Source organism: Cupressus sempervirens, chromosome 8 (assembly GCF_028749045.1).
Source record: "Cupressus sempervirens isolate cs-2001-9-10 chromosome 8, ASM2874904v1, whole genome shotgun sequence".
Classification (NCBI taxonomy): Eukaryota; Viridiplantae; Streptophyta; class Pinopsida; order Cupressales; family Cupressaceae; genus Cupressus; species Cupressus sempervirens.
Window position 1 is genome coordinate 615,159,358 of NC_143125.1, and position 24,674 is coordinate 615,184,031.

Genomic DNA, 24,674 nt, shown 5'->3' on the forward strand with positions numbered 1-24,674 from the left:
ATCATTCAACATACTTATGACGTCATAAACTATGTACAGATCAATGCAATACCATTAAACGCAGCCAACTCATAAACTATGTATGGATACATGGAAGATCAATGAAAATCATGGCTTTTATCTATACATAGTTGACATATACATAGTTTATCATGGTTCAAATCTGTTTAGCAAAATAGTCCAATACATGCTGTAACAATTTGTTTAGAATCTGTTTAACAAAATAGTAAATATATGCTCACTAATGACTTCCAGTATAGTGCTGTGAGAGATCAATGCAATACCATTAATCAAAGTGAGCCAATGAAATGAAAAACTAAACTATGGATATATCAAGTATGTATAGATCCATGCAAAATCATTCAACATACTTATGAGGTCATAAACTATGTACAGATCAATGCAATACCATTAAACGCAGCCAACTCATAAACTAGGTATGGATACATGGAAGATCAATGACAATCATGGCTTTTATCTATACATAGTTGACATATACATAATTTATCATGGTTCAAATCTATTTAGCAAAACAGTCCAATACATGCTATAACAGTTTGTTTAGAATTTGTTTAACAAAATAGTAAATATATGCTCACTAATGACTTCCAGTATAGTGTTGTGAGAGATCAATGCAATACCATTAATCAAAGTGAATCATGCCAATGAAATGAACAACTAAACTATGGATATATCAAGTATGTATAGATCCATGCAAAATCATTCAACATACTTATGACGTCATAAACTATGTACAGATCAATGCAATACCATTAAACGCAGCCAACTCATAAACTATGTATGGATACATGGAAGATCAATGACAATCATGTCTTTTATCTATACATAGTTGACATATACATATATTATCATGGTTCAAATCTGTTTAGCAAAATAGTCCAATACATGTTGTAACAGTTTGTTTAGAATCTGTTTAACAAAATAGTAAATATATGCTCACTAATGACTTCCAGTATAGTGTTGTGAGAGATCACTAATTAAATAGTCAAAATGCACTCAATAATGAGTTCCAATATAGTGATGTGAGATCAATATAGTTTCAGTTTAGTGCTATTAGAGATTAATGCAAAACCATTGAATAGAGTAATCATGCAGCATAAGTCATTGCAATCCAGTCAGTAGCTGAAATAGCTAAATGGTACCAAATGTCATTGCAATCCACTCCACTCTCTCCACCTCATCCATCATCAAGAACCATTTGGCTCTTTCACGTTGAAGCATGAAGGTATCATGTGCTTTCACGAAAATTGCTCGACTCAGTTCAGGGACAGCTTTGAGAGCAGTATATGCAGCAGTCAAAATATTATCATCTTCAGATTTATCCACTTTTACAATCAGAGTCTTAATGAGGCCATCTTTCAGTTCCTTCATAGTTTCGCATATCACATCCAATGATGCAGCCAAAGATGTCTTCTTCCTCTTTCCCCTCCTTGATGATGATGGTGGAGGAGTCCCTCTAGCACTTGCACTCGACTGATTGGAATGATATAGCTCTTCATCAATAACTGGTTGGCTGTCAAGAGGTGTACCACAATTGGTATCATCCTCATCAAGCACATTAAATGCATCGTTCATAGGGTGCCCTTCTTCAGCATCAAGGGGCGTTGTAGATGTGAACCCTTCAGCAATGCCATTACCAACAATTACAGCCAACTCATTGAAATATTGGAAAGGTGACCTCTTATACATTTTTGCATTTTTGAATTCTCTCCTCTACATATAAGCATTAATAGATGGATTAGGTGGTAAGTTTTTCATTATTAAAATAAGAAGGAAAAATTTCTTCAATGAAAAGAGTACAAAGATCATCCTACCTTCAAAAGGTCATCCCACACTGAATCCTCAACATCCACAGTTTGAGTTTCTTCATTCCAAGCTAACCCACTTGTATTTTTCAAGTCCTTCATTACTTTATATCCTACTTTCCATGTTTTCAGCTTATTCTTAAAATGATCTCGTGACAGATTCGAGTTCATTGCTGCATTGAATGTCCTCTCTATCGTAGTCCACGCCTCTTTTTTAAACCCACCTTCACCTTTCCGTCCGAGATGGACTTGTTCGAGGAGCAAGTCTAGAAACTTGTGTTCCATCGATTTTGTCCACATTTTCTTCTTTGAAGAAGAAGATTTGTTGCTCACAGCGAGGGATCCATCTATATCACTCAAAGTAATGGGAGAACACATCTGGTTCACATGATCAGATCCGTCCATGCTCATCATGAGCTCGGTATATGCCATTGTGTACTCCTTCCTGTATTTCATTTAAATTTGAAGGTGAAAATCTTTAACTATCAATTTGTAATACGTCATAATGGAACGAGGCTAACATATTGAATAGGTAAACGTATTACGATTTAAAGTAATCATATGACTAAAATTGAAAGTTATTGCTCTTTAAATTTAAATGGAATGTAGCAAGCAGTAACATTAGAAAAATAGGATTTTCAACGAATTCATTGTTCTCTTCTTACTAGTGGGCTTATGATCTTCATCATTTGGTACTCCTTGTTGTATTTCATTTAAAATTGAAGACGATAAACTTTAAATATCATTTTTTAATACATCCTAATGCAATGAGGCTAACATTTAATAAACTTGAAAGTATTTAACTGAAGATGATACACATTTTAAGCAATAATTGATGATAACACATCAACATCAAAAAAACTACTAGTAAGACAAAATGGTGATATCAATGGCAAGTAAATAGTCATGAGCCCCATTATGAAGCATGTTATTGTACTTTCTCAATGCAAAGATGTATAATAATTGTGCTTTCTTGCATTTAAAACAATGTAATCTATATTTCAAGTTGAATTGTGTATTGCAGATATGATCAACAATTTTTGTACATAATGTAGGTGTGAAATTGAAAGTTAATATTCTTTTTATTTAATTAGAATGTAGTAAAGACTGATATCAGAATAACGAAATCACACACCATCGTTGTATATGCATACATCAATTTAATCATATAAAGCACATTGCCTTCTAATAAATCATTTATTCTCAAGATCTATAATCTTCCCACATCCTATTTGCTATATCTTCTCGAAATTGGGCCCACTCATTTCTATCCTCCTGAGACAACCCATATGTCTCAAGCAGTGGAACCTCTATCCCATCACGATCATCTTCCTCTTCAATAGCTTCTTCCGATGGAAGGCCATCCTCTATCGTAATGAAATTGTGAAGTATGCAACATGCTAAAACAATATAGGATTGTGTCATGATATCATAAGACGTTGCATGTCTTAAGATTGGAAAATGCTACTTCAGAATACCAAATGTACGTTCTACTGCATTTCTAAGAGAGGAGTGTCAATGGTTGAACAACTCATGTGTAGAGTTTATTGGGTTTTCTCTTGACCACTCTTTCAAGTGGTAGCGTGTACAGCGATAAGGAGCGAGAAATCCAGGTGCATTTGGATATCCAGCATCCACGAGATAATAATTTCCTACATAAAGAAAGTATATTGTCAATACTTGAACCATTTAGCATAACCTTGAGTATATTACAATGTGATTTGGCTTACCAGGGGGAACTACAAGTGGATCTGATCTGGATAGAGTTGAGGCTAGAACACGACTATCTGCAGCAGAGCCTTCCCAACCAGCAAGGCAATACTGAAACTTACAATCAAAGGAGCAGACACCCATAACATTTTGCGATAGGTTCCCTTTTCTATCATGATATTTACCCTGTATGTCAACATCAACTCGCACTGGAATATGGGTTCTGTCGATGGCTTCAATGCAATCCTGTGGGATATGATACACTGATCAAATGTATGCTCAAGTAATAATAAGATAAGGAAAAAATTATAGACAATAAACTTGTAACAATGTGTGATTTACCTTGAAGAATGGTTCAAAACGATCCTTCCCACTAATTTTAGGAGGAGTGCCTGGACTAGGTGGTATGAAGTAACCTCTGTGAAGGGCTAAGATAGCCATCAAAACCTTGTGGAAGTACTGACTGACTGTCTCTCCTGAGTGCCCAAAGTTATGGGCAATCTTGCGGTTCCTTAGATTGTGCCCAAGGGTGTGGAGGAACATCACTAGTTGTTCCTCTAACTTCAAGTGGATAGTATTTCTCAAGCTTCCTTTCAGCCTCAGAATACGAGCTAGAGAAAAGAAGGCTGCCCTACTCATCCGAATCTGATCATGACAATCCACCTCATTCGAATGAATAATGTCTCTACAAAAGGAATTTCCTTTTCTTATTCGTTTACCCATTTGACTGCTTTCTCGGGCTACCAGTACTTTGGCTATGCCAACAAAAGCAAAAAGAATTGTAAGAATGCGGGTGTATGTGGTCTTCCTAACTATGCTTCCTTGGACCTCTATACTCTCCATAGGATCCATCAGTGACCTGAAAGGTGGACAATTTAAACACTATTAGTTATGAGATATCAACTATCACCTATCGAGATACAACATGATTATTTGCTAGCCTCATTGCATTAAGAAGTCAATTATTTATTCAAATACAACAAGGAGTACCAACTACCGAGGATCATAAGCCCATAAAGAACAAATTACAATGTGTCATTATACTCCATGTAATCTATCTATACCAATGAAAGCATAATATTGATTCCATTTGTCTATATGTATACACACATGTATGTATATATGTATGTGCACACACATGTATGTATGCATGTACGTACACACACACACACATGTATGCATGTATGTACGTACACATACACACATGTATGTATGCATGTACGTACGTACACACACATGTATGTATGTGTGTATGTACATACACACACATGTATGTATGTGTGTATGTACATACACACACATGAATGTATGTATGTATGTATGCATGTATGTACGTACACACACACATGTATGCATGTATGTACTGTAGACACACACACATGTATGTATGCATGTATGTACGTACACACACATGTATGTATGTGTGTACGTACATACACACACATGTATGTATGTATGTATGCATGTACACACATGTATAAATGTACAGACACATGTATGTATGTACACATACACATGTACAAACTATAACCTAAATTTGGGCTTTTATGAATGTGTTTTAATAAATCGTCGGGTCTGCTGAAACTGAGGCTCGTCTTTTAGAAGATGAAAAGTAGCATTGTTGGCAATGGGAATAGAGTTTCTTTCTGCATTGATCTATACATAGTTTGAAATCATGGCTTTTATCTATACATGGTTTATGACCTCATAAGTATGTTGAATGATTTTGCATGGATCAATACATACTTGATATATCCATAGTTTAGTTGTTCATTTCATTGACATGATTCACTTTGATTAATGGTATTGCATTGATCTCTCACATCACTATACTAGAACTCAATGGACTATTTTGCTAAACAGATTTGAACCATGATAAACTATGTATAGGTCAACTATGTATAGATAAAAGCATGATTGCCATGTTTTGCTATTATGATTGGCACTATAATATATACAGGTAATCACATGATCACATACGAGAATTCATTATTGAGCACATATTGATTATGTATAGATAAAAGCCATGATTGCCATTGATCTATACATAGTTGATCCATACATAGTTTATGACTTGGCTCTATTTAATGGTATTGCATTCATCTCTCACAACAATATACTAGAACTCATTACTGGCAAGAAACTGTTACAAAGTTTAGTTGTTCATTTCATTGGTATTGATCTCTCACAACACTATACTGAAAGTCATTAGTGAGCATATATTGACTATTTTGTCAAACAGATTCTAAACAAACTATTACAGCATATATTGGACTATTTTGCTAAACAGATTTGAACCATGATAAACTACGTATAGGTCAACTATGTATAGATAAAAGCCATGATTGCCATGTTTTGCTTGATTAGCACTATGATATATATAGGTAATCACATGAGCACACACTGGAATTCATTATTAAGCACATATTGAGCACATATTGATTATGTATAGATAAAAGCCATGATTGCCATTGATCTATACATAGTTGATCCATACATAGTTTATGACTTGACTCTATTTAATGGTATTGCATTCATCTCTCACAACAGTATACTAGAACTCATTACTGGCAAGCAAACAGTTAGAAAGTTTAGTTATTCATTTCACTGGTATTGATCTCTCACAGCACTATACTGGAATTTATTAGTGAGCACAAGTTTATGACTTGGCTCTATTTAATGGTATTGCATCCATCTCTCACAACAACATACTAGAACTCATTACTGGCAAGAAACTGTTACAAAGTTTGGTTGTTCATTTCACTGGTATTGATCTCTCACAACACTATAGTGGAATTTATTAGTGAGCACATATTGACTATTTTGCTAAACAGATTTAAAACAAACAGCCAGAAACTGTTACAAAGTTTAATTTTTCATTTCATTGGTATTGATCTCTCACAGCACTATACTCGAATTTATTAGTGAGCACATATTGACTATTTTAAAAACATATTTGAAACAAACAGTTACCACATATATTGACTAAATTGCTAGGCAGATAGTAAATAGAAATAGAACCATGATAAACTATGTATAGGTCAGCTATGTATATATAAAAGCTATTGATATACTTGTAAATTTCATTGCTGAGTACAAAAAATTAAAACTTTAACTATGATATATACAAGTAATCAGAGTTAAACATACTGGGACTCATTCCTGAGCATATATTTTAACTAGTTTTCTAAGCAGACCTGCAACACGCAGTTACATTTGAATGAACCAAAAAAACTTTAAAAAATCCAGTATGCAAAGGTGGGTGTGAGAAGAGAACCGTTTACTGCCGCCGCTGTTCAAAGCGGAGAAGAGAAATCGCAAAAAATGCCACGGCCATAGGAAACCACGACCACAGAAAACCCACAAACCCAGCAAACGGCCACAACCCAACTAACGCAGCAAACCAAAAACCCTCGCCTTCGCACAATAGAGCACGAAAACAACACAACCATCATCTTCCAAAAAACCCAATTTGTTCTTCCAAAAACCTAAGGCGGATTCGGCGAACCTGATGATTTATTCAAATGCATTCATAAAAACCCAAAACCTGGTTTTCATTTCAACTTCCACCTATTTCCTGGAAGAAGTTTCTTCCAATTTTTGAGCGAAATTGGCAGACAAAACCCGAAACCAGGTTATGCGTTTGATGAACCAAATACCACCATTTTCCTCCATGACCTAGTTTTGGCGCTGAAAACCCTATTCCGCGCCCGGTATTCCCGTAACCAAACAGGGCCTAATAAGGGTTAAAAATAGACTAGCAATGGTACTTTTGTGTGCAATGGGTATGGCGAAGATAGATTGAAGATACAATTATGGAAAAATACATAAAGAGGAGAGGGATAGATAAAGAACAATGACACTACTCTTTGTAAATAACTCTATTTGTCTCTAAGTGTCTTTAAAACTCTGTTTACCTTTCTGTAGCTCTCTCCAGTGATCCACAGTCATATATCTCTAGCTCTACCTTTCTCTCTCTCTTTATCTTTCTATCACTCTATCCATCTTGATCTCTATATATCTCTATCTATTTATGTCATTCCCTCCCTCCTCTCTCATTCCATTGCTTACTACTATTCTAATTCTCTCTCCAACTCCCTTATCTCTCCTCTCTCCATATACCTCATTAGTCACTTCCTATCTAATTCACTCCATCTCTACTACTTTGTATATATGTATCTATATTTATCCCTTTACGTCCTTTGTACTCCTCTTTATATTTCCTTATATCCGCATCTTTCTCTGCATCTATCTCTGTATATAAATGTGTTATCATTTATTTTATACATTTTGATGTGATCTAATAGAAACACTAATATCAAACTTTACTACTACCAACTTAGCATTAATTTTTTAAATATAGATTTGGTTCATTTGATTATGAATATAATTTTCTATGTGGACATTTCTAACCTTGAAATTATTAGTTATAAATGCCTAATTTGAACCAAATAATTTTATTAAAATATTTATGATAAATATTAAGTTATTTATTAATAAGAGAAAAATAGATTCATATTAACTATCATAACAATGAAAAATATAGAGATGAAAATAGAGAGAAATATAAGGAAATCTCTCACTCTTTATATGAAACATGTAATATTTGTATTTATTTATTAGCTAACTTTCAATTAATTCATTGATATTTATAAAGATAACTTCCATAATAGTATTCATTATGAAAACTTGTATATGAAGGAAATTTATAAAGTTTTCATAATTAGTGTTTCACTTAATGTTGATGATTCATTTTTGAAAAAAAAAAAAAGTCACCAAAACTATTGACGTAAAGTTAAATTTAAAAGATATATCTTAGATAATAGATTTTAGTTTTTTATACTAGTTTTTTGTCATGTCCACTAATAAGATAAAGATGATGGATTTTATCTTTCTAAAAAAATTATGGTTTGTGTTGCCTACTCCAAGATTACAAAAGGCAATGATGTTGATCCTATGAGACACAAATATATTAAGGTTGTAGAGTGGAGATGCAACTTACAATAAATTTAATATTAATGAAATTCTCTAGTTCGCAACCTTAGAAGTTTAATGAACTGTTGTCTTGATATTCTAATGTGTAAAATAAATAGTAAGAAAACATCCTAATGCACATAAAGACACCTGATATGCATAGAGACCTAAGATCATAAAAGTCTTGTAGTGGGAATTAAATTCTTTAGATTTACCTTCCAAATTTAACCTCACAAAAGTACAAAATCACTTACAAAAAGTAAACACTAACCTACCTAAGACACCAATCTCTTATTTTTATGTGTGACTATCGACCTAGTAATTTTACATACTTCTTTTTCCTGAAGTCAGAGTAACAACTTAGATGCTAGGTACTTATGTCAACAATAATTTTGAATTTTAGACTTTTTGAATTACTAATCAATTCAAAGACTTTCTACTTACTCATTAAATGATATTCTAACAATGTTGGACATAAAACATCATTCTTTAGTTTACATGTTGTGTACTTGTATCCCCAAAATTACTTCAATACACACTCCTTTTAGAAGGATTTACAAAACATTTATATATACATCACAAGTTTTAATTACAAACATAAGTTAACTAGATCTAAAGATTCACATGCCTAGTCAGTCTCAAGAATAGTCTTGTTTGTGCAATCTCCAAAAGATGTATTTGTGTGTACAATATTAAATCTTCAATTTGATCAAAGTGAATGTGAAATAGATCAGGCGTAGAAGGTTTGCACATGGTTCCACTCAAACATCCACACCTAATTTCTAGTAGTAACAATATAGAACACTCATTGCATCATGTTGAAACTTGAATACAATTTGTCATCAAAGTGCCAAAGAAAATAATGTCCTGTCACTTCTTTCTTTTGGAAACATATAATATAATTAGATCTTCTATATCCATATTCTCCATGCAAGTAGAAATACATCATCCTCAAACATTATGAAACATAGAGAAATATAGGGTTGTTGGAGAAAGCTCACAATCTAGGTAGTAATACCAACATTTCAAATGAACTCCTGGATGAATTCCATCATTTATGGATATGTTTCGATAAATTTTCCAAGATCATATTAATCAATGGGACTACCACAACTCAAAATGTAGATCTACCATTGATATGATATGTATTTAAAATTCATCATCCTCATATTTTGCATCATAGTTTTAACATATAGATGTTCACACTACCACTGTGTCATCATTGCCAACAACGTTCAAAATCAATGAAAATAATTAAACTCAACAAACCTTACCTTAAATACAAGTATTATTTTTTTGTAGTTATATACATGATTCTCACTTGACTCAATATTTCTTTGTATTAGGTTTGGCTTTAACACTTTCAAATTCTCATTTAATGTTCAATATATGAATGGAAATAAAGAGAATATTGAGACGTGTATGGGCAATGTTGATCATGGGTATTTATTATTATTCTCTTGAAGACCTAAAAACATAAAAATTTACAATAGACTATATTATGTCCCTTATTTTAGCCACATTTCATGGTGTAGTAAGAATAAATGTACCATTTCATGTTGTGCAATTTGAAAAAAGGAACAAGTGCCATGTAGAATAAGTCCCTCACATTCACAAAAACCTACCAGTGAAAATAACAAAAATTTAATGCTCCAGATGAAAACAATGGTCATCCATTCTATTTGAGTTGTTTACACCATTGATGTCTTAGTTTAGCTTGTCCATCTCATATATTAAACACATATCAACATAATTTTGTAGTTGGTCATTGATCAAACGTCTTTGTGATTGATATCTTATCATATTTATATAAATGCTTATAAAATAAGTATATTCTCTATTTTTTATTTTTTTATTTTGTATAGTGTTTTTGTTAGTTTTGTGTCTAAGATGATACGGGCTAGTTTTTAACTACAATTGTAGCATTTTTATTTTTCAATTATCTATAATTCATGTATACATGTAGACACTTGAAATCATTCCAAACACTATATTAATTTATTTAATATTTCTTCTGAAATTATAATTGATTATTTATAATTATTAATTAGTATTGTCATATTCTTCTACCTATTTAACTAAATGTGTTCACTTTGTTAAAGTGTTTTAATTAAATTCAAATGCATCCTCCTAATGTATTAAATTTATTTAATATAAAGTGCTTCATAAATTCCCTTTTTAAATAAATTCTATTTATTTAAATTCTTCCACTTGATTAAATTTTCTAAACCCACAATTAAATAAATCTTGTTTAATTTAATCTTAAATCATGCCCAAAGCCTAGTCTACCACCCATCACTCTTATCCTTCTAAACCTACCCACTAGTTGATCTCACTTATTTAGCATAAGTACCATTTTAATCCCTTTTGAGCCCCCTAAGTGGTTGCTCATACATGTGTGAGCAACTCAATCCCAAGGATCTGTAAGGAAGCAAAGGTGTGTAGAATCACTTCCTACACTAATCTTTGAGAGAAAAATTATGCAAATTCAACTAACTATTGTAGAGATCTCAAGAAATGCATAATAATATAATCAAAATCACAATGAATGCATAACACAATGATTTTTGTGGGGAAACCCTTCTGAGAGAAAAACCCCACCCTCCAAAACCTGCACAATGTATTCTCAAATCAAGAAGATTACAATACACTTGCAATGCAAGTTCTTACAGGAGTGCATCACCACAACTCGAACTTAGACTCAAACTCATAGAGACTCCTTCTAGCACCCAGTCTTGTAAACTAAACTCGATGATTCAAACACCTCCCCAAGCCCTCCTTTTATAGTGATTTACAACTTGGAAACCATGGGCCAAAACCATGGGGAAAACAACCATGCCACATGTTACCCACTTGTCATTTGTAACTCCAAGAATACCATTTTCATCCATAATTTTTTCCTCTAGTTTAGACCCCCATAAAAGTCATATAATGAGTTGTTTATACTCTAAAAATAACACTCCTATATTTTACTAGGGACAAGACACATTTTTAACAACTCATACAACTTTTTTCAACTCATAAACATGTGGAAAACTACCACTAAAAAACTCTAGAAATTTTTACAATTTTTTGAAAAAAGCTTGCAAGGTTGAGACACAATTCTCAATGTTCTCCCACTTGTCGAACACCTTGCAAGAGTCAAGGGATCCAAAGTGATATGGACTTAATTGCTAGGGGCCGAGAGGCCCATAGACTCTGAACACCATTTGAGTTTCTTTGTGCTCATGAGCTTAGTTAATGCATTAGCAACATTCGCCAAAGTATCCACCTTCTCCAACTTCACCTTGTCATCCTCAACCATATTCTCACAAAATGATATTGTACATCAATGTGCTTGGTCCTAGCATGAAATGTTGGGTTCTTCGCTAAGTAGATTGCACTCTGACTAACACTATATATTATCACTACACCCTGTTTGAACTCTATATCTAAACATAGTCTCTTTAGCCAGATAGCTTCCTTGCAAGCATGAGTAGTTGCCATATACTCTACCCCTATAGTGGAAAAAGTAACCATAGCTTATCGCTTGCTCATCCAACTGATTGCACTACCAAATAATGTAAATAAATATGCACTGGTGGATCTTCTTCTCTCAACATCGTCAACCCAGTTTGAATCTACATAGCCTTGAATATCCAAGGAATGCGCATTTCATGTTCCATGGAAACATATAGAGTAGTCTAAGGTACCCTACAAGTATCTAAAAACTCTTTTTACTACATCCTAATGTGCTCTTCCTAGATTAGACATATAACGAGAAAGTACTCCCATTACTGGTGCAATGTCTGGTCTTGTACAGACCATAGCATACATCAAACTTCCAAAAACACTCTGAAAAGGTGCTTGACTCATCTCTTCCATCTCCAATGGGGATGTAGGACACTATGAGCTAGAAAGCTTTGTTCCCATAGTAACAAGAACACTCAATGGTCTGGACTCCTGCATATTGAATCTTCTCAAAATATTACCAACATACTTACTCTAGCCAACATACTTACTCCAACCTAGCCAAAGCTTTTTATTTTGTCTATCTCTTATAATCTCCATTCCTAGAATGTACCTTCCTGCACCAAGATCTTTCATTTCAAACTTTGCTGAGAGTTGTGATTTTAATTCTGTAATCAAACATTTTCCTTTGCCAATAAACAACATGCCATCAACATATAAGGCAATAACTAGGAAATAATCACCATCAAACTTGTAGTATATATAGTGATTAGATTTGGATCACACAAATCCCAAACTCAATACATATGTATCAAACTTTTGGTACCACATCCTAGGACTTTGTTTTAAACCATACAAGGATTTCTTCAATTTATAGACCAAATGACTTTTACCTTTCACCACAAAGTGCTCTGGCTGTGTCATATAAATTTCTTCCTCCAAATCTCCATGAAGGAAAGTTGTCTTCACATCCATCTGCTCAATTTCTAGATCATAAGCTGTTGCAATAGAAAGTAAAAATCGAATGGATGTCATTTTTGCTACAAGAGAAATTTTTTTACCATAATCAATTCCTACAACCTGGGAGTAACCTTTTGCAACTGATCATGCTTTATACTTCGCAATGCTTACATTTGGACCCATCTTCCTTTTGAACACCCATTTACAATCAATAGGTTTACGTCGTTCAAGCAATGGTACAAGGTTCCATGTGTCATTCCTCTTAAGAGCTGCCATCTCTTCTTCCATGGCTATTTTCTAGGACTGAATCATTCATACCAAGAGCCTCTTCTATATATTTCGGTTCATAGATATTAGCATTCAAAGAAAATATATACCTCCAATCATCAAGAGAATACCCATACCTTTTTGGTGCTTTCCTCTATCTACTAGACCTTGGAACAAGATCTAGTTTAGGTTCATTATCAGGTTCTACCTCTTCCTCTGATGATTCAGAACTCATAGAGCTCTCTTCAGCATCTCATCTTTCTAAGGGCCTTGATTCAACTTTTTCAGGTGTAGCAAGAAGTTGAATCACATCTTTCTTTTCTTCTATCTATTCTAGTTGCCTTGTAATAGAAGAAGGCTTAGTTTCTCTAAATATAACATTCCTGGAATAAAATACCTTTTATGCAATAGGATTCCAAATCTTGTATCCTTTCACACCATAACTATATTCGATGAAGATACATTTGAAAACTTTGTTATCCAATTTTGTCCGCTTCTCCTTTGGCACATGAGCATATGCCTCACAACCAAAAACTTTGAGATGTCCAAGTGAAGGATTGTCGCCCGACCATGCTTCCATTGGTGTCTTATCAATAAGAGCTTATGTAGGAGACTTGTTTATCAGGTAGCAAGCAGTGGCTACAACTTCATCCCATAACTTTTGTTCTAGTGCAGCTCCACTCAACATACTCCTAGCCTTCTCCATCAAGGGCCTGTTCATTCTTTCTACAACTCTATTTTGTTGTGGAGAATATAGAGTTGTCTTCTCTCTTTTAATACCACAATCTTTACAAAATGTGTTGAAATCATTGGATCAAAATGCATCGCCATTATTAGTTTTCAAACACTTTATCTTCTTTCCAGTTTCCAACTCAACCATTGCTTTGAATTATTTGAAATGACTGAAAACTTCAGCTTTACTCCTAAGGAAATAAACCCATGTTCTTCTACTGAAATCATCAATGAAAGAAACATAATAAATTGATCTACCAATAAAAGGAACATCAACTAGACCAAATATGTCTGAATGAATTAGATCCAAAATACATGAGGACTTGTGAGATCTTGAGTAAAATTGAACACGATTTTGTTTACCATAGATACAATGCTCAAAAAAATCAAACTCAAGATTGCAGTCATTTAACCCATCAACAAGGTTTTTAATTTTTAAGGTTCATAGACCCTTCTCACCTATGTGGCCAAGTTTCTGGTGCTACAACATAGTCTTCTTTGTAGGTAAATTTGATTCAATAGATAGAGCACCCTTGGGTACATAGAACCATGACCATCTGTTGAAAGAGAAACCCTCTCCTTCTCCAACAAAGTAGTCCTCTTCACAATCTTATCAGAAGTACTATTGCACTCAACCATGCATGCATCAAGCTAGTACAATGTACCCAATCTGCTTCCTCTTGCTATTACCAAAGCACCTCTCACCATTGTCACACCTGCTTCAAAAAACTATAAATGCACACTCACATCTATTAGTTTACTAACATATAACAAATTCCTCGCTAGTCTTGGGATATGCAAGACACTATCAAATCTTCTAATTTTTCCCTTAAAAAATTTCACACAAATACTTCCACAACCAACAATATCAAGAACTTAATTATCACCCAAATACACCTTACCACCATAAAACTTTTCATATTTACTAAACCAGTTTCTATTAGGAGTCATGTGAAAAGATGCACCTGATTCTATCAACCATGCATTGTCACTTGCATGAGTGGCCAAGGCTATATTGAAAACATATCCATCTTGCTTCTCAGACTCATAATCAGAATCTTTCTTCTTCTTCTTCTTTTTTATCCTCTTTGCAGTCCTTTCGGAAGTGTCCAGGTTTGCCACAATTCCAGTAGATTGCCTTGGATTTACCAGGAGATTTTGATCTTTGTTTATTCTTGGACTTAGAACAGCCATGTTGCTTTTCATTCTTGCCTCTTTCTTTTGGTCTTCCTCGAACAATCAAAGCCTCTTTGGCATTTAGAGAGAATTTCCTTCTCATCTCCTCAAAAAGTAGAGAACCAACAATGTCCTCAATTTTCAAGACAACTAAAGTGCTCCCTATGGCCATGACAAGGTTGTCCTATGAGTTTGGCAATGAACATAGCAAGATTTGGCACCTTTCTTCTTCATCCATCGACACCCCAACTAAGGTCAACTGAGCCACCAACATATTAGAACTTTCAAGATGCTCAAAAATCCATCCACCTTCTTCCATTCTCAAGGAATACAACTTCTTCCTCAAGAAAATCTTGTTCACAAGTGATTTCACTTGATAGATCTCACTTAGCTTCTTCAAAGCTTCTTTGCAATAGGTTCTTCATGGACATTAATCAGAATCAAGTCTATAAGATACAATCGGATGAGACCTTTAGCTAGCTTTTCTGTCTGTCACATCATACTGTATGGCTAAAGTTAGATTTGTGGGCCTTAGCTTTTTCTCATCAACCGCATCCCATAGATCTTTGATCATTTAATAATTCTTCCATCTTCAGCTTTTGCATCTCAAAGTTTGTGCCAAGAAACTTCTTTACATCAAACCTCTCTAATATGCTTGCCATCTTTACAATCCTGCAATACAGAAATAAAACCTCTGCACAAGCTCCCACTCAAATCTTGATTAGCTCAAAAAATCTTGTACCCAACAAATAGAACATAAATTGGCCAGGCTCTGATACCACTTGTAAGGAAGCAAAGGTGTATGAAATTACTTCCTACACTAATCTTTGAGAGGATGATTATGCAAATTTAACTAACTATTGCAGATATCTTAAGAAATGCATAATAATATAATCAAAATCACAATGAATGCATAACACAATGATTACCATGGGGAAACCCTTTCAGGAGAAAAATTTTACCCTCCAAAACCCACACAATGTATTCTCAAATCAAGAAGATTATAATACACTTGCAATGCAATTTCTTATGGGGGCGCATCACCACAACTCGAACTTGGACTCAGACTCAGAGAAACTCCTTCTAGCACCTAGTCTTGCAAACTAAACTCAATGATTCAAACACCTCCCCAAGTCGTCCTTTTATAGTGATTTATAATTTAGAAACCATTTGTGGTCTTACAAAACCATGGGCCAAAACCATGGGCAAAATAACCATGCCACATGTTACCCACTTGTCATTGGTGGCTCCAAGAATAGCATTTTCGTCCATAATTTTGTCCTCTAGTTTAGATCCCCATAAAAGTCATATAATGAGTTATTTATACTCTAAAAATAGCCCTCATATATTGTATTAGGGACAAGACATTTTTAACAACTCATACACCTTTTTCCAACTCATAAACATGTGAAAAACCACCACAAACAGATTCTAAATTTTTCTACAATTTTCTGGAAAAAGCTTGCAAGGTTGAGACACAATTCTCAATAGGATCCCCTCTGTTATTAACTTCTTCAAATGATACTCTTACACCTTTGTCCTCCACTCATTTCCCCAAGGTTGTTCATGCATGTGTGAGCACACCTTGAGCCACTCAAACCATAAAGGCTATTTTTGATTTTTTTTCATGGCTAGTCCTTTAGCCCATGTATCTCCCTTGTCGCACCTATGTGAATACCACATAGATTTCACCTCCTTAAGGTCTCCCTTAAGCCTAATAGAACCATTGTCTCAAGTAGTCCTCATCTCCTCATTTGCAATGTTATCATGCTAGTTTAGTGCTATAACTTTTAGAGATTTTATGATTAGAACTAACCCTTTGGTTGTTATTGTATTGTTTCCTGGATTTCTCTTGCATGTTCATCATAGAAATACATTGTAAGTTTGACTATCTTGCACCCATCTCACATCCTTTGATGCTCTCAAGAATGGTTGCTTCCATTGCCATCACTTGAAGCATTCTTGATCATTTAGCTTAGTTTCATACTCATTTGTATCTTCATTCAATCTTGAGATTCAATAGTTGTGTTAAGGGGAGCACCTCCACATCCCTCAATTTTGAGCATACCAACAAGGTCCATTTGGGTGCCCTTGTTGAGATTCTTCGAGGTTGTGTGGGACTCTATTTGTTAGTTGCATTGCTTTATAAAACTCAAGTTTGTTAGTTATTTGTTTCTTGAATTTGATATACGCATATGTACTTTTACACCTAGTGTTTCACTTGTTTAGCATGCTCCTAACATGTAGGTTTTTCACATATTATTTTTGGCACGCCTATTGAGACCCACATCCATTTCTTCCCATTTAAAATTTGGTAAAAAAATTGTATATTCTGTGAAAAACATCTACATCATCATAGTGTCACCTTTATAGACAAACTTTCATTTGTGCATTTTGGCATCTATGTATTTTGGTGTCTGCTCGTTTTAACCACACAAGTGAAGTTTACCTAAAACTTTACATATTATGTCATCTTTTAAGATTGGTGTCTGTGCTTTGTTGTATGCGTTGTTCTCTCATTCACGACTAGTTGTAGAGTGTTGTCTGTGTTTTGGCATCTTAGTGGTTTAACATCTCTGATTTTGTTTTGTTGTTTGCATTCTAACGGAAGACATATCAAGTATTGCAATTTAATTCTATATGTTTTGTCATCTACAATTTTCACATTTTTTTGTCTCCATTGTTTGGCATCTGCTATTGTATTTTGTTGTCATCATTTTTTTACAAGTTTAACTATATTAAGAACATTTTCATATGATTTGTCCAACTTGGTTATTTTACTTTCAGAGATCACTGATCAATTTCATTGTAGGCAACAGATTTGGAGCACCTTAGACTTAGGAAAAGGAAATGAACATGTATGATTAATCACTTGGCTTTGAGTGAATCTCACAAATAAACTTGTAACCCAAACAAACTCTTAAATGCACTTAAGGCTAATTTTTTTTTCACCCAATCTTGAATGCCATAAGGAATTAACACACTTTCTTGGAATGCATGTTTAGGACTTACTAAAAAACACACTCTTGAATTTCTAAGGATCAAAGAACACTTTTATGAAACACACTTCAATTTGGGTCTAAAATAATTTCATCAAATCTTGTATGCTTAAGGGACAAAGAACATCACAAACAAACATTTGGACTTGGTACTTAAAATGAATTCACTCAATCTTGAATGACTTAAAGGAATTGGTTCTTATTCCCTCCTATTTATAGAGCTTTCACAATTCATTTTCAAAGCATGTGCGCATTGTCAAGTTGGAAAGAACATTGCGTGTTAAACATGAGTATCGTCAAGCCTAATTATTGCATTTAAAGTTTCAATTTGGAATGAACAATTGGTGTGTGTTTAAAGGAGTATTTTTCAACACTACCTTGAGCTCCTTTCTTTTTTGCAATCGAAATTAATTACGTGACGTGAGAAAGAAGTTGGATATTTTTCAAGTATTCTCTCCCCTTACCTTTGTGGATCTTGGGTGTAAGAGAAAGATATAGTCAATTTTGGGTTCACTTCTAGAGAGTTCTATCCTTTGGGAAATGTGCATCCCCATTGGAGAGCGAGTTCAAACCGCTAAATCCCTCCAACTGGTATATAAATGAGAAGTAAGGTTAAAAAAAAATCTAATTCCCCAAGCTCAAGCACAGTATATAAACATTAGCCTAAGGTAGGAAACATTTCTTATGATTTCAAGATGGTTTATTAGACTCTTAAGTGGGTCACACACATACACATTGATTGGGGGAATTCTACATATCTTATTACAAACCAACTAGTAGCCACCCCTTATCCTTGGTATATTATTTCAACAAGCATAGTATGGGTTTTCTCATGTTACATTAGTTTAAATGGTGCAAGGGAAATAATATCCTCAGAAGTTACTCACCATTGTGCTCTCTTGGTAGAGGTATAAGGATACTTGGACTTCATCCCCAAGATGTGTTGTCCCTATAGGAGGGAGACTTTTGTTTTCCATGCTTAAAGGTTCTTTGACATGTAAGTTTTTTTATCAGCTCTTATATTGAATCACCTCTTAGATTGAGAGGGAAATATCACACTTAAACCAAGAGTCACCAAGTTGTGGGCTTGTGAATAACATATTGAAACTAATTGGCCTAGGATACGAGTGTCTAACTTTTGATTATTTGCACTAAAAAGAACTATCACTTGGCTCACATCATCCATCAGGTTTTTCCCCCCCCTAGTAGGATTGTTTTAGACTATTGTCTACATTGTATTTTCAAAACCAAACATCAAACAAGTAAAAATGAGTGAAATGTTGAGTTGAACATTAGTGAGTAAATTGGTTTGTGAGTGGGTCCTTTTGATCTTCAAACATTTTCTAGAGTCCTTATGCGTAGTCCAACATTTGAGGTTTTATTCTTGACATGTCCAAAGTGATCAAACATAAAAAGGTAAAACTATCATAACTATTTTCCTACAAGGAAAGAAAGAACCTAACACACAATGATAAACAATTTTGATATGCCATTACAGATACCAAATCTGAAGAAGATAGACAAGAACATTATGATAAAATTGAGTATAATGCCAAACTCCTACAATGGTCCACTTATACAGTAGTAAACAAAAGATTTATATTTCTAGAAAGAATAGATTAAAACACCTACATAGTGTCCATATTATCCACCTTTCTCATAAAAGTCTATTTCCAACACATCTTTTCAAACCTTCTAATCTTCCATTTTCAAACTTTCCTTTAGAGAGCATCATCATTTGAACCTTAATCATTGATTCAAAGAGCATCTTGATCATGATGCTTTATCCAAAATTAAACATAAAAAATCAACATTTTCAAATTCACTCTTAGGTAGCAAGAATTTTGAACTTACAAAATTAGACTTTCATCCATAGCAAACTTGTATCGTAGTTGCACTCATTCATTTGGGATCATGAGTCCATCTCTGAATACTAAGTCCTCTATTTGGTGTCCTATCTTTCTTAAGATCATCTATCCATCTTTAGTAGGAAAAGTATACTATTATCCTATATCCATTTTGTATAACATAGGTTGTCTTATACCTTAGACATTTTTCAACATCATATCCAATCAACAATTTAATCAAGTCCTTGATCATCAATCAAAATTAGTCAATCATTGAGGTGGTTGCCCTCCTTTCCACATAGGTTTGTTTTCTCTCTCATATTTTCCCCTTCTTCCAAAATCTTTCATCCATCACTTGGTCACAATTGTATGGTACACACGTAATCCAACATATTCACATTTAATCCCATGTCTTGGTTTCTAGAATTACTAAGGCAATAGGATTTGGAGAACCCATTCCCACCTAGATCAACACCTTTGGGGAATCCATTTATCCCTAGTTCAAACATTGACACACCTAACTCAACACCCATGAGGGAACCTAAGAATCCATTTTGAAACATCACTATAGGAATTAACACATAAAATCAAGAAGAGCCTTATCAAGACACAGAGCTTGCTTATGATGCTAACCCTCATGATGAAGTAAAAAATTTTCTTGTAGACCTGTATTACTTGGAGATGTTAGAAAAATTCATTAGGGAACACAAGACTAAGGTCTTCCTAAACCTTATCAAATATGGTGTTGATGTTTCTACAAACTTTGATGAGAGTGTACTTTTTTTAGACAAATCACCAAAGATGATGCTCTAGTGTTGTCAAATCCCATTGAGGCACAAACATGTAGCAAAGGGAAGGAACCCATAGTGGAAGTAAATTCTACACTTACATCATCTCTAGAGCAACCTACTTTTCAATTAAGTGTAGAACACATTCAACAAATCACTAATGCTATGTCATTACAACTACACATGCTAGTATTTTGCAATCCACTTCAACAAGTCCAATTATAAGATGTTTTGACATTGGGAAAGTACCTATCCAACAAATGGGAGACCTAACCCAACCAATTTATTCCTCGTATCTACACATGCCAAAAAAATGTGTTAAAAGCATCTGTTCCAATTTCTACATCGATATATTAATACATTGGTCATAGTGGAGCACCATTGACTCCTCCTCCGCCTCCACCTTGCAATCCATTTGGAAACTTGTATAACTTTCGAGGAGGATTCAACATCAATATGTGATCATCACAAACACAACACAGTTAGGATTTAGCCCAAAAGTTACATGAACTTGGGAATTTTGTACACAATATGAGCAATAAAGGGATGAAGGATTTGTCTTTCAAGGAAATTTGCCCCTTTCCCTTTGATAGATTTGTCAATATAATATCATTTCTACCAAACTTTAATATCCCTAAATTTGAAAAATGCATAGGAGAAACATGTCCTATCACACATCTCAAAGATTTTTTCATCCTATGTCAAGAAGTCACATATAGTGAGGATTACCTTAAGAGGCTTTTTACACTAATCCTTGGAGGTCCTGCACTTGAATAATTCATGAACTTACCACAAGGATTTTTTTATTTCTTTAACAACTTAATAGGCAAATTTGTGGTACAATACTCATACAACATTAAACATCATGCGTTCTTAAGTGACTTTTGTAACACAAAACTAAGAAACAGTGAGACATTCTCTCATTTTGACATCCATTTTTTCTATGAAGTTAAGATCTATTATCCATTATCTCATGATCCATTATCAAGCATTCAAGCATTCAAGCATTCAAGCATTCAAGTATTCAGGATCGAATTCATCAAGGATATCAATTGTTAGCCATTGAAGGATTCAATCTCTATGGAGCCCTCTTGTTGAAGATTTCGCCATCCACATTCATTCAAGTCTCTTCTTATGCTAATATCGATTCAAGATTGGTGTTGAAGATCTAATACCATTGATTTGAGTCATCCTACATTAATTTCTACATTCATTTGGAGCATCCATACTTGTGGATTCAAGGATTCAAATCCTCCACAAGGATTTCAATATAAGCAAGGTGAATAGTTCCATTTACTTTGTTTATACATATTGCAATTGCAATTGCATTTCAAGGTTGATTCCAAACTAAGGTTTGATCAAGGAAAACCTCCCGTCCAAAAAAAAAAAAAACATTTTTCTTGCAGGTACAGGTCTAAGATAGTGAATTGAAGTGTAGATTTGGATACCTTTTTCATCGAACTTGCTTGATCAACAAACATAATTTTCATCAGAGCAGTGCAGGTCAAGGTTGAATTTTTGGGGTAAGATTGTGCCCTACTATCTGGGTCAAGGTTGACTTACCCTTAGAAGGACAATTTTTTTTGGCTTTTCTCTATCTCGACATTTCCAATCTAGACAAGTTTGCAAAATTTCCCGAAATTGTGCACAGACATCAGAAATCAACATTTTCTAGATTTACCCTACTTTGAGGTTAGTATTTGTGTTTTACTCATTCAAGATTTAAAGTACATACTTTCTATAGTAGATTATAGGATTTCCTCCTTTCTTTATAATCTCCATTGTTTGATTCATTTGTGCATTGATCACTTCTTTGTGATTAATCAATTTGGATAATTCCTTTTGGGAATTTTGGTTAAGGTCCTATATTCCCCCTCTCATCATATCATATACCCCTATTCATTTTTCATTCTATTCATTTTGGTGAACCTAACACACTTACTCTCCTTTCTTTTGTGGAATTAGATGCCCTATTGTGTTTTGTGGTGTTAGATTTCCTTTTATATTATCTTGTCAATGTTAGATTCATCTTTTATGTTAAATCTCACATGTTAATTAGATTTCTTGCATCTATATATCAAAAATACAAAAAAATTGCAAAATTTCTTTCAAAATACAAAAATATTCATGTTTTATGTTTTCTTAGTTTAGTTCATTTGCATTGCATAAGTTTATGAGCTTTACTACTTCTAGTCCTACTTCTAATATTCTAGTTAGACAAAGTCATAGACTTATGGGTACCTTTGATCTTGAGTCTTCTTCTCCTTTCCTTAGGATCCTGGATGATAATTTGCTTCTTCATGATTCCAATCCTATTATGGAGCAAAACTCTTTTCACTCATCTCATGATGAGGATGATGCTTTAAGAGTTCCTCTTGCAAAAGTCCAAAAAATTTCAATTGAACTTTGATCAAATGGGTAATTGGCTTATTCAAGAAAACCATAATCAAGATTCTATTCAAGCTATAAAGACTCTTAAGAAATTTTTTCGTGATAGTGATCAAGGTGTTAATCTCTTGTGTGGTATTACTCACCTTATGCATTCAAATGTTAAACCTTTAGCTCAAGAAGCTCAAGATTTAGGGTTGATTCCTCCTATCACTAGTGTAGAACCTTCTTATGTTCTTTTACGTAGTGTTCCTACCTATGCTCCTTCTTTAGTGACTCCAACAGTTCCCTCTATTCCTATGAGTGCTCCTCTTGTGTCCCTTCCTACATCACGACCTTCTTATCATAATGTTCCTTTTACTTATTCTAATCCTCTACCAACTATGGTTCCAAGTGTTCCTCCAGTTGTGTCTTCCATTCCAATAGCTTCATACACTTTACCTAGTGTTTCTAATGTTGTTATTCCTCCTATTTTCTCTAATGATTCAACACTTATTAGTTTGGCTCAAATTGTGTCATCTTTACAACAACAACTTGTATCCTTGACTCAAAACAAGTTTAGTATTCCTATGTGTGTGACATGGGAAGTCCTTTGTCTCAAGATGTCATTCATACTCCTATTCCTCAGCAAGTTGATATGCCTTGTCTTGAGAATTAAAATGGTAAGGGAGATCACCCTATTCATCATGTTAAAAAAATTCAAATCCTTTGTAGTGATTATGCTCATGATCATAGGATTTTAGCTAAGCTATTTGCTAGAACCTTTCACAACAAAGCCTTACAATGGTTTTGTTCCTTGCCTCCTTATTCTATTGAATCATTTCCTCAACTTGTCAATGCTTTTATTCAACAATTTCAAAACAATATTGGTTCACAAGTGTCCTTGACCAATTTGATGCATTGTGAACAAAGTTCTAAGGAAAAAATGATTGAATTTATTGGTAGATTTAAGCATTTACATGCTTAGATTTCCTATCTTGTTCCTAATATTGATATTCAATATATGTTTATTTCAAATTTACAAAAAGATATTAGATATAAGATTTTGTTCACTGAATTTACCTCTTTTTAGGAACTTTGTACATCACTTCATCATTATCAATTACAAGTGAGTCAATTTGAGAGCAACACTCCAATGGCTCTTGTTCCTATTGATAAAAGTGATGTTGCTGCTAACCCTAACTTTTTTCAAAAATTCAACAACTATGTCAAAATAAATAAACAAGCAAGTGCAGTTGTTGATCAAGTTGATGTTGCATCTCACAATGCCACTTCTACATCCATTTCTTTTCGATTAAATCAAACATTTACTCCTCTTTTTGAATCTTTACATTATATTATGAATAGGTTGTTAACTGCTGATATGATTACTTTACCTCCTATTTGACCTCTTTTACCTGCTATGATTGCATCTGAATCTTTTGATCCTAAATCTTTTTGTCAATATCACCGTCAGAATGGTCATGATATCAAGAAATGTTATTCTTTAAAACATAAGGTTCAAGGCTTAATTGACTCTGTTGCCTTATCTTTTGATAATTTTGATGGTTACATTTC